The sequence below is a fragment of the Hypomesus transpacificus genome, chromosome 11, assembly GCF_021917145.1.
Source record: "Hypomesus transpacificus isolate Combined female chromosome 11, fHypTra1, whole genome shotgun sequence".
In the NCBI taxonomy this organism is placed as follows: Eukaryota; Metazoa; Chordata; class Actinopteri; order Osmeriformes; family Osmeridae; genus Hypomesus; species Hypomesus transpacificus.
Window position 1 is genome coordinate 1,733,164 of NC_061070.1, and position 16,227 is coordinate 1,749,390.

General features: G+C 48.8%; 1 pseudogene; it reads right to left on the reverse strand.

The window, feature by feature from the left end:
- Positions 1-793: 793 nt before the first annotated feature.
- On the reverse strand, positions 794-14,356 carry LOC124473670 (annotated as a pseudogene).
- Positions 14,357-16,227: the final 1,871 nt, after the last annotated feature.

Below are 16,227 nucleotides of genomic sequence, written 5' to 3' on the forward strand. Positions count from 1 at the left end.
GGCTAGTAATCAAAAGGTTACCGGATCGAATCCCCGCCGTGCCAAATGACGTTGTGTCCTTGGGCAAGGCACTTCACCCTACTTGCTTCGGGGGGAAATGTCCCTGTACTTACTGTAAGTCGCTCTGGATAAGAGCGTCTGCTAAATGACTTAATGTAAATGTGTGTAAACAAATTAGAATGGGTTTAGTTTCCCACACTCAACTAAAGAACTAGACACTCTGCCAAGATCATATTCTGCATACGTTCTCTTTATAACCCAACGGAGTGCAGTGCCGTTCTGCACTCCGTTCACTGTGTTCTGTAATGTTATTCAGAAGCAAATGTGCTTTTAGGCTGACTGATATTCAGCTGCTTTCAAAGGGGCTGTCTAGTGAACAGAACAACAATATAAACTAAAGTGGATACTTTCAGTATAGATCAGTGCATTTTTTTACATAAATGAATGTGTTTACTGATGTCAACTGCCAGCACATGTACAAGCTCTTTATGGTGAATTAGGCCCTAACCCTACAATTATGACAACTGGCCCAACCATTGTGCATGTAATGACATATGTTATGAACTAAATGTTTAGATGTTTGTGGTGGTAAGACAATTTAACAGAACCAATATAGTAAATATAGTAAATTTGGATCAACACAACATAAGCAATTTATAACTTAGGAAACAGCAGACAAATACATAATCATTTGCATGTATAGGCTACCACTGCATTGGCAATATGACTAGATGATGGGGAGGTTGAACATGTACTTCAAGAGAACTTCAATTGTGATCTGAGAAATATAGGTACCAAAAAATATTGAACTGAGATTTGCAATATGTACAATATATGTAAATCCATGCTCCAATAACAACTACATTTATAATTGTCTAATTTCATCATTACCAAAAAAGCAAACAATGGTTATATGGGTCATGTAGGGCCCTTGTTGAGAAAGCTACCCTGCATCTTGATGTGGTTGGCGTACAAGTGGAGGGAGTTGGAGGTCCGGGGGGGGGGCCCTGCACCCGGCAGCAGCTCAGCAGCAGCAGCTCAGCAGCAGCAGCTCAGCAGCAGGGCCACGTTGCGGCGGAAGCCCCGCATGGACAGCCTGTACAGCCCCGGGTTACACAGCCCGTACAGCCCCGGGTTACACAGCCCGTACAGCACCGGGTTACACAGCCCGTACAGCACCGGGTTACACAGCCCGTACAGCCCCGGGTTACACAGCCCGTACAGCACCGGGTTACACAGCCCGTACAGCCCCGGGTTACACAGCCCGTACAGCACCAGGTTACACAGCCCGAACAGCACCGGGTTACACAGAGTTCAGAGGGTAGAACATCAGCAGCAGGATCGTGGAGTGAGACACTGTGATGAGCGGCATTCGCAGCGTGGCAGAGATGGGTGCCATGCAAAGGAAGTCTGTGAAGATGAGCACGGCCATGCGCTTGGCCAGCTTGGCGTCTCCATGGCGTGAGGCCAAGGCAGGGTTGTGCACGCGTAGGTAGATGCGTGCACATCAGTAGCACACCAGCAGGAAGGCTGCCACGTTGAAGAGCAGCATGGACACCACATACACCTGCGGGCCTACGCCTTCGATGTCCATGGGCAGGCACATGCTCACCTGCAGGCACATTGAAACACTGTTATTCTCTAGGCACCTAAAGACCCAAGATGTAAAAAAATAAATAATAATCCAGCAATGGTTGTGTTAGCGGTGGATGTGTTACCCAGTATGGTGGTACTGGGTTAGCGGTGGATGTGTTACCCAGTATGGTGGTACTGGGTTAGCGGTGGATGTGTTACCCAGTATGGTGGTGCTCGCGGTAGTTGTTCTAACCTTTGAGTAGCTGCTGACCCCTAGCATGGGCAGGAGAGCGGCCAGGAGCGAGAAGGCCCACCCCACCGCCATCATGGCCGCCACCTGGCGCAGACGCAGCTTCTTGTGAGAGCGCAGGTAGGCGTGTTGGTGTGCCATCGCTCCAGCGTGATCAGTCAGCGTAAATACAGACAGTTCGCTAGAGAACACGGTGAAGAAGCCAGCCACACCGCAACCCGAGCCTGTCTGCCATGCCGTGGCGTGGTTGTAGTACTCGCGGCGCGAGCACTGGTCCATGCAGGCGATGAGCAGCAGGTACAGGCCCATGCACAGGTCTGCCAGCGCCAGGTGACACACCAGGAAGCGGGACACAGACAGCTTCTGCCTGCTACAGAGCAGGACCAGGAGCACGGCCAAGTTCTTCAGGATCCTAGAAGAAAAACACAACCACAGACAGACACACAACCACAGACACAGGTTCTTGAGAACATAAATAAACAACAAAATCAAGCGAAGACAAACAAAATAAAAGTATTTTCCAAGCATAGGACTGACCCTAAAACTGACCCTAGGACTGACCCCAGGACAGAGAGTTCAGAAACAGGAATGAACAATTGTCTACAAATCTATTTTGATAAAGTGCAAGAAAACAATAAAAATAAACAGTAAAATCTTTAAATTTTAAACAAAAGTGAAGCAAACAATACAAATATACTGTGTGTGTGGTATGTAAATAGTGTGTTTAAGTTTGTGTATTTGGTATGTATATAGTGTGTGTATAAGTGTGGTATGTAGTGTGTGTGTGGTATGTATATGGTGTGTGTGTGGTTTGTATATAGTGTGTGTGTGTGTGGTATGTATATGGTGTGTGTCTGGTATGCATATAGTGTGTGTGTGGTATGTATATAGTGTGTGTGTGTGTGGGATGTGTGTGTGTTGCTAGGCCAGGCTGCTCTCGTTGCCGTGGCGCTGATGGATCCCCTGTCGGTCCTCGTCAGTGTTGGATGCAGTGTAACCAACGGCGACGATACTTCAGGAGTGTTGAGACGACTCTGTAACACACCTACACACACACAAATGAACACACAAACACCCAACACAAACACGCACACACACCTCACATACACACACACTGAGACAACTCTGTCACACACCTATACACACTCGCAGAGACAGCTCTATCACACTCGATTATATCGAATAAAGGAATTCAATTTGGCCAGAGGTTTATCACGCAGCACACTGGCCCTGGTGCCTGTCAGACGGGGGGGGGGGGGGACCGTTAATCACGGAGCACCAGCCACTCTGTGAGCTCTGGACCAGTCTGTGTTCAGGGCGGTGGAGGAGAGAGAGAGAGAGAGACAGAGAGAGAGAGAGAGAGAGAGAGAGAGAGAGAGAGAGAGAGGCAAGGTCAGGATTATGCTGGGGAACCCTGAGTTGTAGAAGATGATTTAGCAGCCAGACGAGGACTATGTTGTACAGTTATACACCTCTGCATGTGTATGTGTGTGAGAGAGATGGAGAGAGAGGGGGGGTCAGATGGCTGAGCAGTTATGGAATCGGGCTATTAATCAGAAGGTTGCTGGTTCGATTCCCAGCCGCGCAAAATGACGTGTCCTTCAAGTAGGGTGAAGGCACTTCACCCTACTTGCCTCGGGGGGAATGTCCCTGTTCTTACTGTAAGTCGCTCTGGATAAGAGCGTCTGGTAAATGACTAAATGTAAAGGAGAGAGAGAGAGATGGAGAGAGAGGGAGATGGAGAGAGAGGGAGGGAGAGAGATGTTTGTGTTTATGCTAAGATGGAGATAAAACAACAGCGATGGGAGGGACGGGCAAGTCGAGAAGAGGGGTAGAGGAGGATGATGGGGAGGTGGATGGGGAAGTGGAGGATGGGTAGGTGGATGGGGATGAGGAGGTGGAGAAAGGATGAGGGAAATTGAATATAATGTGAATAACCCTGATGACTGTGGAACGCCTCACTCCCTGTCCTCTGTCTGGCTGCATCAGCAGGGTTGTTTTCACACTGTACATCCAGATGATGAAACTGAGTTTGTGTGATGTTCACAGTGTTTCTGATATGGTATGGTATTTCTGATATGTCTGTCACCTTCCATTAGGCAAACAGACGAACCACACAACCTGCAGCTGCTCTGTCCTGGATGGTTGGTTCTCTTGTCCTGGATGGCTGTTTTTCTTGTCCTGGATGGCTGGTTCTCTTGTCCTGGATGGCTGGTTCTCTTGTCCTGGCTGGCTGGTTCTCTTGTCCTGGATGGCTGTTTTTCTTGTCCTGGATGGCTGGTTCTCTTGTCCTGGATTGCTGGTTCTCTTGTCCTGGCTGGCTGGTTATCTTGTCCTGGATGGCTGGTTCTCTTGTCCTGGCTGGCTGGTTCGCTGGTGCTCCCAATAAACCAGCCAGTTTTTTAGGCACAGCAGCATGGTAGCACTTCTGGTATTTAAAAGGGTCAAGTGCCATTGATTGCCCGCTGCCGAGGAAACGCCTGTGCTGTCATTCATAAAATGTACGCAGTTCTACAATCTGCTACACTACTCTTCCCAGACCCTCTGTCTCTCTGTCTCTCTATCTGTCTGTCTGCCTATCTTTCTATCTTTCTGTCTGTCTGTCTCTCTCTCTGTCTGTCTGTCTGTCTGTCTGTCTGTCTGTCTGCCAGCCTGCCTGCCTGCCTGCCTGCCTGCCTGCCTGCCTGTCTGTCTCCTCCTCACCTGTGCGTGTCAGACAGTGTGAGACCAGAGGCTCATTTCTCAGGACCATGTTGAACCAGCAGCTTCTGCTCTGCTTGATGGTTGTTTTGGATGAAAGTGCACACTATATAATGAATCAATATTGGTTCTGATGCTCACACACACACACACATGCATACACGCACACACACATGCATACACACACACACACATGCATGCATACACACACGCACACACAAACATCTTCAGCAGCCAGAGATCGTGCACATATATATATTCTAAATGTGACAGTTGAGGTTATCTAATTTGAAACGTTCTCATTAGAAGTGTCAAGTAAATACTTTGTTACCTTACTTCAGTAGAAATTTTGGGTATCTATACTTTACTGAATTAATTATTTTTCAGGCGACTTTCTACTTCTACTCCTTACATTTTCACGCAATTATCTGTACTTTCTACTCCTCTAAAAATAGCCTCGTTATTCCAATTTCAGTTTGGCTTGTTTTCATTCCGGCTTATCATCGTTCAAAAAAAACCTCACCAAAAAATAACCTATCCAGATAAATCGCGCCATCCGAATAGAGTGAATTTTATTGTGGTTGGATGAGAAGTATAAACATATACCATTCCAACACCCTTGGTTTGTAAGCGATCCATCGCACCTGCACATGTCGCAAACATACAATACAGACAAATAGCCTGGATATCTGTGGCAGAGACCCAAGAGAACTTGAGCGAAATGTCCCAACCAAGCACAAGGGAAGAGGTTGGAATCCAGGAAGACCAGCCAACCCTTCTACATCCCTGGCCGTACCTGGAAGAATTTTTTGAAATGGTTTGATGAAAAAACTACTTTCGAATGCGCTGCAAGCTTTGCGCCCAAGTACCACAAGCTAATGGCTTTCAAAAACTTGCAGTCTAATTTGAATAAAGGCTATTGAGAACATGCCTCTGAAGTTTGACTTTTTGCACCATTACAATACTTATAGGCAACTAGTCATCATGTTTCCGCTCCACGAAACACATGTTAATGTTAAGTGCTAAAAATATATGGTTCTTTAATGTATTTGCATTGTACAAAAATGCGTTCATTTTCAGTGGGCATAAACAGGTGCAAACCAAATATTTCAACATTAACATTTCAATATAACACAGTCATTATGGCCTTTAGAAAATGTGTCTTGTGGAGGTGGGGGTTGTTCATTATAGGCCCCTGTGGTGTGGCCTAAGCTTTTATCCTTAATGCCATTTTTCCCCCCTAACATTACTACTTTTACTTTTGTACCTTAAGTAGTTTTGAAACCAGTACTTTTATACTTTTATGTGAATGATGTGAATACTTTTGACACCTCTGGTTGTCATATTCTGGAATGATCCCCCCTCTCCTATGTTACCGCATAAGCCCTTTTAATTGTTATAATACTTTAAAAAGGAAGTTTGACAGGGAAACGATAGACAGGGTAACCACCATTTTTTAACCACTTACCTCACTCAGCCTACTGTACTCCAACTCTCATTACATCTGAACATAACATCTTAACATTACATCTGAACATTACATCTGAACGTTACATTTGAATGTTACATCTGAACATCACATCCTGGATTGTTCATTTATGTTGGATTTACAAAGGATCACAAACATGTTCTGAAGTCTTTGTATCTGATAAGATCCTCTTGTCTGCCAGCTTTAAAACATTGGTAAGACAAACAGGTGGAACTGTGTATGATGTTGTTAAAGTGTTATCATGTGTGTGATAAATAGTTTGGACGTTTGTGCATCCATATGTGTCAGTTGGCAGGGTAACCATGTGTCTGTGATTGTGTCTGTGTAAATGTAATTAGAGGCAGATCCACCGAACACACTGAAATGTCTCCATTACATTATAAATGGAAACTGGGGTCGGGGCCTAGGGGCTATGGTCTGGGGTTATAGGTTATGGTCTGGGGGTCATGGTCTGGGGTTATAGGTTATGGTCTGGGGGTCATGGTCTGGGGTTATAGGTTATGGTCTGGGGTCTATGGTCTGGGGGTTATGGTCTGGGGTCTATGGTCTGGGGTTATAGGTTATGGTCTGGGGTCTATGGTCTGGGGTTATAGGTTATGGTCTGGGGTCTATGGTCTGGGGTCTATGGTCTGGGGGTCATGATCTGGGGGTTATGGTCTGGGGTCTATGGTCTGGGGGTTATGGTCTGGGGGTTATGGTCTGGGGGTCATGATCTGGGGGTTATGGTCTGGTGTCTATGGTCTGGGGGCTGTGGGTTATGGACTGGAGTCTGGGGGCTATGGTCTGGGTTGGTTTTTATGGGGGCTATGGTCTGAGGGCTGGGGTTTAGAGGCTGCAGTAATGAATGTGTGACCAGTAGGTGGCTGTAGTGCTCTTCTACAGAGGCTGGATCTCTCCTGAAGCTTTCAGACACTCCCTTACCACCCCCCCTCACCCCTTACCACACCCCCTCACCCCTTACCACACCCCCTCACCCCTCACCACACCCCCTTAACCCTCACCACATCCCCTCATCCCTCACCCCTTACCACATCCCCTCACCTCTTACCACACCCCCTCACCACACCCTCTTACCCCTCACCCCACCCCTTTACCCCTCACACTTGGCAGAGAGAAGGTATTTTTGGAAGAACGGCTGGTAAATGAGAACAGAAACCAGGAGAAGCAGGTGTGGGCAGGAACTAGGGCAGGTATGTGAGCCAGGTTGCCATGGTGTTGGGGATTAGAACTGAAACAATGAACACCCTTCATCCACGGTTACTATGACAACAAGGTACCAGAACTCTGAGGAAGCTCCTGGTCCCAAGAGAGAGGGAGGAGGGAGAGGGAGAGAGAAGGAGAGAGAGAGAGGGGGAGAAAGAGAGAGGGAGAGAGAGGGAGGAGGGAGGGGAGAGAGAGGGGGAGGGAGGGAGAGAGAGAAAGAGAGAGGGGGAGAGAGGGAGAGAGGGGAGAGAGAGAGAGAGAGGGGGGGAGAGGGAGAGTGAGAGAGGGGGGGAGAGAGAGAGGGGAGAGGGAGGGAAGAAGGGAGAGAGAGGGAGAAAGAGAGGGGAGAGAGAGAAGGAGGGAGAGAGTGAAAGAGAGAGAGGGGGAGAGGGAGAGAGAAGAAGAGAGAGAGAGGGGGAGAAAGAGAGAGGGAGAGAGAGGGAGGAGGGAGGGGGAGAGAGAGGGGGTGGGAGAGAAACAGAGAGGGGGAGAGAGAGAGAGAGGGAGAGAGAGAGAGGGGGAGAGAGGGAGAGTGAGAGAGGGGGAGAGAGAGAGGGGAGAGGGAGGGAAGAGGGGAGAGAGATGGGGAGAGAGAGGGGGGAGAGAAAGGGGGAGAGAGAGGGAGAGAAGGGGAGAGAGAGAGAGAGAGAGAGAGAGAGAGAGAGAGAGAGAGAGAGAGAGAGAGAGAGAGAGAGAGAGGGAGAGAGAGAGAGAAGGGGAAAGAGAAGGTGAAAGAAGGGGGGAGGGAGAGAAAGAGGGGGGGGGAAAGAGCGGGTGAGTGAGGTGGTGAAGGAGGATAAAATAGGGAAAGGGGTTGAGGAGTATTGTACCCTGCACAAGCAGTCAGGTTAGCTCCATAATCTGCTGAATCATCACACAGGGTTATGGAGGCTGATGGCCAACACATTAGACACTCACATACTGTTTATGTGTAAACACAGACACATCCACGCTCTCATTTGCACAAACACACACATTTATATCCACACATACTATGATATCATATATATATGACAATGTATAAATACATATTGACAAACACCGCTCAGACACATACACAACCATGAACACACACACACATCCATGTATACATACACACACACACAGCCATATATACATACTAGGGGTGGAACAGTACACTGAAGTCACAGTTCGGTTCGTACCGCGGTTCAGACATCACGGTTCGGTACGAGTTCGGTACAACGGAGGGAAAAGCCAAACAAACCAGGTTCCTCTACAAGTGAATACGGGTGCAGTGAAGATGACATGTAAAGTCTGATTGCGTCAGTGATTTTTTTTCACAGTGCTTGTCTCATCCACCACTCTCTCGCCTGTACTCAGGGTTGCCAGGTCTGTGTGACAAAACCAGCCAATTGACCAATCAAAACTAGCCCAAAAAACAGACCAATATCAGAACTCAAAATGTGCTCCTGCCAAACCACATACACTGGTTTTAAATTCCACCACCAATTGTTTAGTATGCCAGCATTAAAAGGTTTTCTCAGGAAACTCACAGGAAGCACATTAGGCACGTGTGCACACGCACAGTGCGTGTATGTTTGTGGGCGTGTCCCAAGTTCATGTGTGTACATGCTGATCTGGAGTCAGTTTGGTAGGATTTGGGTATAAATACATTATTTCATTTAAAATATGGATTTTTATATAAAGATATTCATGCAATTTGCATGCAAAATACGTCTAACCAAACCAGCAAACCAAAAATTCAACCCTCGGCAACCCTTCAAACGTAGCCCAATTCAGCGGGAAAACCACAAACCTGGCAACACTGCCTGTACTACTGTAACTGAATGGGAAACCAAAGTTTTCCCAAACTTGCGATCTTAAAGAGGCCGGCGGGTCCTCTATCTCTCGTGTGTCGCCACCACTCGCCATAGCCAATCAGAGCTTCAGAGCTACAGCGGGGCAACAGATTAGGTGTCCCTAAAGAACACGAGTATCTAACAGTAGTTCCGCATTTCATTCATTCATTTGCACGGAAGTTTTATTTATTTTTATACTGTGTACTCTTTGTGTAATTTCATGCACTGAACCGTGACGCCCGTACCGTTTGGGTTCAATACGAATACATGTACCGTTCCACCCCTAATACATACAGTACAACCACACCCACAGACACACACAACCATGTATACATATAGTACAACCATACACACACACACACACACACAACCATGTATACATATAGTACAACCATACACACACACACAACCATGTAAACATATATTACAACTAGTGCTGTCAGTTTACGCGTTAATAACGGCGTTAACGCAAACCCATATTAACGCCGTCAATTTTTTTATCGCGCGATTAACGCTCTTTTTGACCTAGCAAACTTTTTAGTTTTTTGTCACATTCTGTTGCAACAACCACTGATGTTAGAAAAAATACAATACCACACCGGATCTAGCTAGACCTGAAACTAAACAACAGGCACGCCACACACTTGTTTGGGCTTGCGAGCCGGCTATAAAGTCGTAGCAGAGCCCATTTACGGATATTAGACATTCTCTGGTAGTAGGCTAAGGTTACGTTTTGAGTTGATTGCCAGCGCCAGATGCCGAAATGGATGCCAATAAGATTCTGAATGGAAAGTTTACTTTTAAAGTGGTGCCAAATGGTTCCATTGACAAGACCAAAGTGATCAGTGTGTTCTGTCGTTGTGAACTGAGCCAGAGGGAATGAACTATCATCGCAGCACGTTGTGGAGTCTAAAATACAATTTTGATGGCACACAGCCAAGCACACAGCTGATGCGAATTCTCCGCCCGCTCGTCAAAGCCAGGCGATTGCAATGTTGTTTTCAATTAAAAAAAACATTTGCACGAAGCAATCCGAACTACTTTTCCATGTCGATAAGAGCATTAAAAATTTGAAAAAAGAATGGATGAAAAAGAAATCTAGGGACATTTAAAATTGATAAAAATGTGCGATTAATTGAGATTAATCGCGAGTTAACTATGACATTAATGCGATTAATCGCGATTAAATATTTTAATCGTTTGACAGCTCTAATTACAACCATATACACACACCCACAACCATGTATACATATAGTACAACCATATACACACACACACACGCAGGATTCCTCTGTCCCCAGTCAGCAGATGCAGAGAGATGGATAAAGCACAGCTTTTGGTTTAAAACTACATTTTAATTACTCTATTCAGGTTAGTTAATGTTGGGTCCTGACGCTCTAAAGATAATTTGCCGGACAGTTAATCTTGCAGAGTGTGTGTGTTGTCTGTGTAAAGGATGTGGGTGTATAAGTGTATGTGTATAAGGGTGTGTGTGAAGGGTGTGTGTAAAGGGTGCGTTTTTCTGTGAGGGTGTAAAGACGTGTGGTGAGGTGGCCAAACAAGCCTGTGTAGTCAGCTAGTAGACCACATCAGAGAGAGAGGTATACAGTCACATTTACACTCACACCCTTATCACACACACCCTGAACACACACACACCTTTAAGACACACACCTAGGTTTGGTTAGCCTGACGTTGTCATACTCATAATTCTAGTCAGAATATGAGTCTGAGAACTCTCCGTTGGGCTTTGACTACAGGGCGTGTTTCAAACGAGCCTGGAAAACAAATGCCTCTTCGCTCAATTGGATAGATCAACAACCAATCAGAGCAACAGAGTATGTGACGTATGTTAAGCACCGCATAGTTGTTGTCAACAGAACTAAACTACAAGCAGACTTGAAGTATGCTTGAAGAATGAATACAAACGATTTTTGCCGGTGTTGTAAAATTAATTTAAGGGTAGAGGGAGTACTTGTTCACACGGTCAACCTTTTAGAGCGAAACAATAAAGGGCAATGCATAAACGAACAAGTTGTCCGTTTAGGATTACAACTCCACAAAAGAAAAGGAGAAACCACAATGGCCACTGGGTTTTCATTGTGTCCCATCTTCTTCGCGACCATCGGGGCCAGCTGATAAATTAAACTTTTACCGAATCCCGTAGGAAGGACGGCAAAAACATATTTTTATCATATCATCGACAAATGCCTTGATTGCGTCTCTCTGTTCCTCTTTCAAAATTAATGCGCTGTCGATGTCTTCTAAAACAGACTCGATGGCAGAATCATAACATCCCAGATCTCCAGCGGTAGCCATGTTTGTTCAAAAAGAATTCAACTTAAGTGCTGTTTTGTGACGTGGGTGATTACGTTACTGTTGATCATCTGTCCATCATCGTATAAAGCCCGCTCTGGCAATTTCATTGGTTCGCCCAGATTCTGGTTTTATGTAGTTGTTCCCAATACGAGACCCTCCAGACACAACTTCCCGACCAAATATTTTTGGGGGCGGGGAGAAGTTGGGCTGGCAGCCAGGCTCAGGTTTGGTGCCCCTGGCATGGTCAAGTGTATGGGTTGGATCAGCTAAACCTGTGTGTGTGTTTGAGTGTGTGTGTGTGAGGGTGATGTTTTGGGGTGTGTTAGTGGGTGCGTGAGTGTGTATGTGGGCAGGGCGGACTGGGGGGAAAAAGTGTCCCGGGAGTTATACTGTCAGACTGGCCCACTCAGTGCGCGGCCCCAGTATGAACCTGTCAGTGATTCTAGCATACAAAAGGTCTATTTATACGTATTCAAACTGTGACGTGAAATAATATGAGATGCTGGTGATGTCAGAGGGCCGGTTGGTAATGGAAGTGGGGAGGTGTTTTGGACCATCCCAACCCTGTCTGCCCACCAGGGATTCTCTCGGTATCCCAGATGGCCAGTCCACCCCTGTATGTGGGTGGTGTGTGTGTGTGTAGGAGAGCAGAGCAGAGAGGGGGAGGAGAGTAGAGAGGGGGAGGAGAGCAGAGAGGGGGAGGAGAGCAGAGGGGGGGAGGAGAGCAGAGGGGGGAGGAGAGCAGAGGGGGGGAGGAGAGCAGAGAGGGGGAGGAGAGCAGAGGGGGGGAGGAGAGCAGAGCAGAGGGGGGAGGAGAGCAGAGGGGGGAGGAGAGCAGAGGGGGGAGGAGAGCAGAGGGGGAGAGCAGAGGGGGGGAGGAGAGCAGAGGGGGGAGGAGAGCAGAGAGGGGGAGGAGAGCAGAGCAGAGGGGGGGAGGAGAGCAGAGGGGGGAGGAGAGCAGAGCAGAGGGGGGGAGGAGAGCAGAGAGGGGGAGGAGAGCAGAGGGGGGGAGGAGAGCAGAGGGGGGAGGAGAGCAGAGGGGGGGAGGAGAGCAGAGGGGGGAGGAGAGCAGAGGGGGGGAGGAGAGCAGAGAGGGGGAGGAGAGCAGAGGGGGGGAGGAGAGCAGAGCAGAGGGGGGAGGAGAGCAGAGGGGGGAGGAGAGCAGAGGGGGGAGGAGAGCAGAGGGGGGGAGGAGAGCAGAGGGGGGAGGAGAGCAGAGAGGGGGGAGGAGAGCAGAGGGGGGGAGGAGAGCAGAGGGGGGAGGAGAGCAGAGAGGGGGAGGAGAGTAGAGAGGGAGAGCAGAGGGGGGGAGGAGAGCAGAGGGGGGAGGAGAGCAGAGGGGGGAGGAGAGCAGAGGGGGGGAGGAGAGCAGAGGGGGGAGGAGAGCAGAGGGGGGGAGGAGAGCAGAGGGGGGAGGAGAGCAGAGGGGGGGAGGAGAGCAGAGGGGGGGAGGAGAGCAGAGGGGGGAGGAGAGCAGAGAGGGGGAGGAGAGTAGAGAGGGAGAGCAGAGGGGGGGAGGAGAGCAGAGGGGGGAGGAGAGCAGAGAGGGGGAGGAGAGCAGAGCAGAGGGGGGGAGGAGAGCAGAGGGGGGAGGAGAGCAGAGAGGGGGAGGAGAGCAGAGGGGGGGAGGAGAGCAGAGGGGGGAGGAGAGCAGAGGGGGGAGGAGAGCAGAGGGGGGGAGGAGAGCAGAGGGGGGAGGAGAGCAGAGGGGGGGAGGAGAGCAGAGAGGGGGAGGAGAGCAGAGGGGGGGAGGAGAGCAGAGCAGAGGGGGGAGGAGAGCAGAGGGGGGAGGAGAGCAGAGGGGGGAGGAGAGCAGAGGGGGGGAGGAGAGCAGAGGGGGGAGGAGAGCAGAGAGGGGGAGGAGAGCAGAGGGGGGGAGGAGAGCAGAGGGGGGAGGAGAGCAGAGAGGGGGAGGAGAGTAGAGAGGGAGAGCAGAGGGGGGGAGGAGAGCAGAGGGGGGAGGAGAGCAGAGAGGGGGAGGAGAGCAAAGGGGGGGAGGAGAGCAGAGCAGAGGGGGGGAGGAGAGCAGAGGGGGGAGGAGAGCAGAGAGGGGGAGGAGAGCAGAGGGGGGGAGGAGAGCAGAGGGGGGGAGGAGAGCAGAGGGGGGAGGAGAGCAGAGGGGGGAGGAGAGCAGAGAGGGGGAGGAGAGCAGAGGGGGGGAGGAGAGCAGAGCAGAGAGGGGGAGGAGAGCAGAGGGGGGGAGGAGAGCAGAGGGGGGGAGGAGAGCAGAGCAGAGAGGGTGAGGAGAGCAGAGGGGGGGAGGAGAGCAGAGGGGGGGAGGAGAGCAGAGCAGAGAGGGGGAGGAGAGCAGAAAGGGGGAGGAGAGCAGAGGGGGGGAGGAGAGCAGAGAGGGGGAGGAGAGCAGAGGAGAGGGGAGGAGAGCAGAGAGGGGGAGGAGAGCAGAGGGGGGGAGGAGAGCAGAGAGGGGGAGGAGAGCAGAGGGGGGGAGGAGAGCAGAGAGGGGGAGGAGAGCAGAGGGGGGGGGGGAGAGCAGAGCAGAGAGGGGGAGGAGAGCAGAGGGGGGGAGGAGAGCAGAGCAGAGAGGGGGAGGAGAGCAGAGGGGGGGAGGAGAGCAGAGGGGGGGAGGAGAGCAGAGCAGAGAGGGGGAGGAGAGCAGAGGGGGGGAGGAGAGCAGAGCAGAGAGGGGGAGGAGAGCAGAGGGGGGGAGGAGAGCAGAGAGGGGGAGGAGAGCAGAGGGGGGGAGGAGAGCAAAGAGGGGGTGGTAGGAGGAGAGGAGAGCAGAGGGGGGAGGGGTGAAGGAAGATGAACAGAGAGACGAAAGGAAGGAGAAAGTGGAGTAAGAGTTGAGGTTGTTGAATATTTCATGTGTTGGTGGTTGAGGATGGTGGAGATGCAGAGTGGATCAGGTTCCTGTGTGGGGTCTCTCCACCCCCACAAACGGCAATACAGCATCACTAACGCCAACAGCCCCACACAGCTTCCTGAGAAGAGGTGCCGGGCAGGGGGGCAGAGTTGTCTTACCAAGATGTGCTGAGACATAGTTTAAACTGAAATAGCTCAAGGACACTGGAAGACAATTAAAGAGGGTAGAGATAAGACAAAGAGATATGACAGAGAGACACAAAGCAAGAGACAGATAGGAAGAGAGAAAGAGAGAGGGGGGAGAGAAGTAGAGATAGAAAGAGTGAGGTGGGGGGAGAGATAGAGCTGGGAAAGGGGGGGAGAGAGATAATTTCTGTGTTTATTTGGGTGTGTGTATGTCTGAAAGTAGGAGACAGAGAGCGAAATGGTGAGAGAAGCGAGATTGAGAGTGTGAAAACCGAGAGAGAGCGTGACAGAGGGATAGATGTAAATGCGTGATATAATTGACACCTGTCCAAACATGACACCCATCCCAACAGGGTTATCTATCTCAGTCTCCAGTGTCTTATTCTCTCCTTTCCCCTGATCTCCCCAGCTCTGCTCTCCTCTCTGCTCTACCCTGCTCTGCTCTCCTTTGCTCTCCTCTTCTCTCTTGTGCTCTCCTCTCTGCCCTCCTGTACTCTCCTCTTTCCTCTGCTCTCCACTGCTCTGCTCTCCTCTCCCCTGCTCTCCCCTATGAGGCAGTGGCGGAACTAGAGTTTTATACATGGGGTGGCCAAGGCTACTTCAGGGGATCCAGAGTCTTGGGTCACTGTTTTAATTAATATATACAGTATAATCTGGGTCTATAAGTGCTGGAACATACAAAATATTTTTTGGGAAAAAAGCTCAAGCACCAGGGACTTATAATAGCATTTATGTGTTAGAAATAACACAGTACATAGTTTATTTACAAACAAAGTGAATTTACAAACCCCAAAAAACACTGCAATTTGACTAGACTGGTCGCAGAAATCAAGTAGAAATGGACTTGAAAAATATAAATAACTTGGTGCCCAACCACATTACACATTTACAGTATAATATTTATGTTCATATATATTATGTTAACTAATAGCAAAGAAAGGTTTTGGAATTGGCCTAAACAAGACCAAATTAAATCTGTGGACCGCCTGGGCCAAAAATGCCAGGGCCGATTTTTTGTCCCAGTCCAGCCCTGGTTGTGGATAGTATGTCCAGAAATAAAGCCAAGTCACTCATTTAGTGGCAGAATCCATTGTTATGTCTACAAAATTATTGAAGACATAGGCTAGTATAAGTTTAGCTAACTTGCAAATTCTGAGGATAGCCTACTGCAGCAGACCTTTCTATGTGACAACGGACAAGGGTGTTTTGTCCCTCGGGAGTTTCCGTAGGCTTGATTCTGAACGAATTTGTGAAATCAGTGAGGGCTGTTCGAATAGCGATGTCAAGAAGAGCAGTGGTAAAAATACAAGTTATGAAAAGAGACAGCGTCCGTGTCTTTTTGTCCACAGGATCATATACAATTAGATCTAAACCGAACTTACAAAGAGCTCGGTTACACTACCAAAGTTGAATTACTAATGTTGTTAGCGATGCTAGCGTTATTTTGCTAGAGCTAGCTAGCCTATAACATTTCACTGGGTCTTGCAGCTGTTAGTGTTTGATTAACTGAAATTATTATGAAATGTTATGTTCTACTAGCCATTTGCCTACCTTAGCAAGTCACTGTATTTCCAAGCCATGATAGTGTAACTGAGATAGCCTCAATAATTCCTCTTTCAAGTAGCTAATAAGCCCCCATTCAAGTGTTGAGCATTAAATTAGCTGCACGGTCTGTAGAAATCTTGAGACAAAGCCACTTTTTTTTTCTAAAACCGGATGATAAAACAATGTAAAATCGGAGTACAAGTCTACTAACTGTCTCAGTTTGTCTGATATTGGAGTCGAAGTTCCTACATTAACTTACACAGGTACTGTATGCTAAAAATTAAAAAAAATTCAGGAAACCGAAACCTTAAAACTTA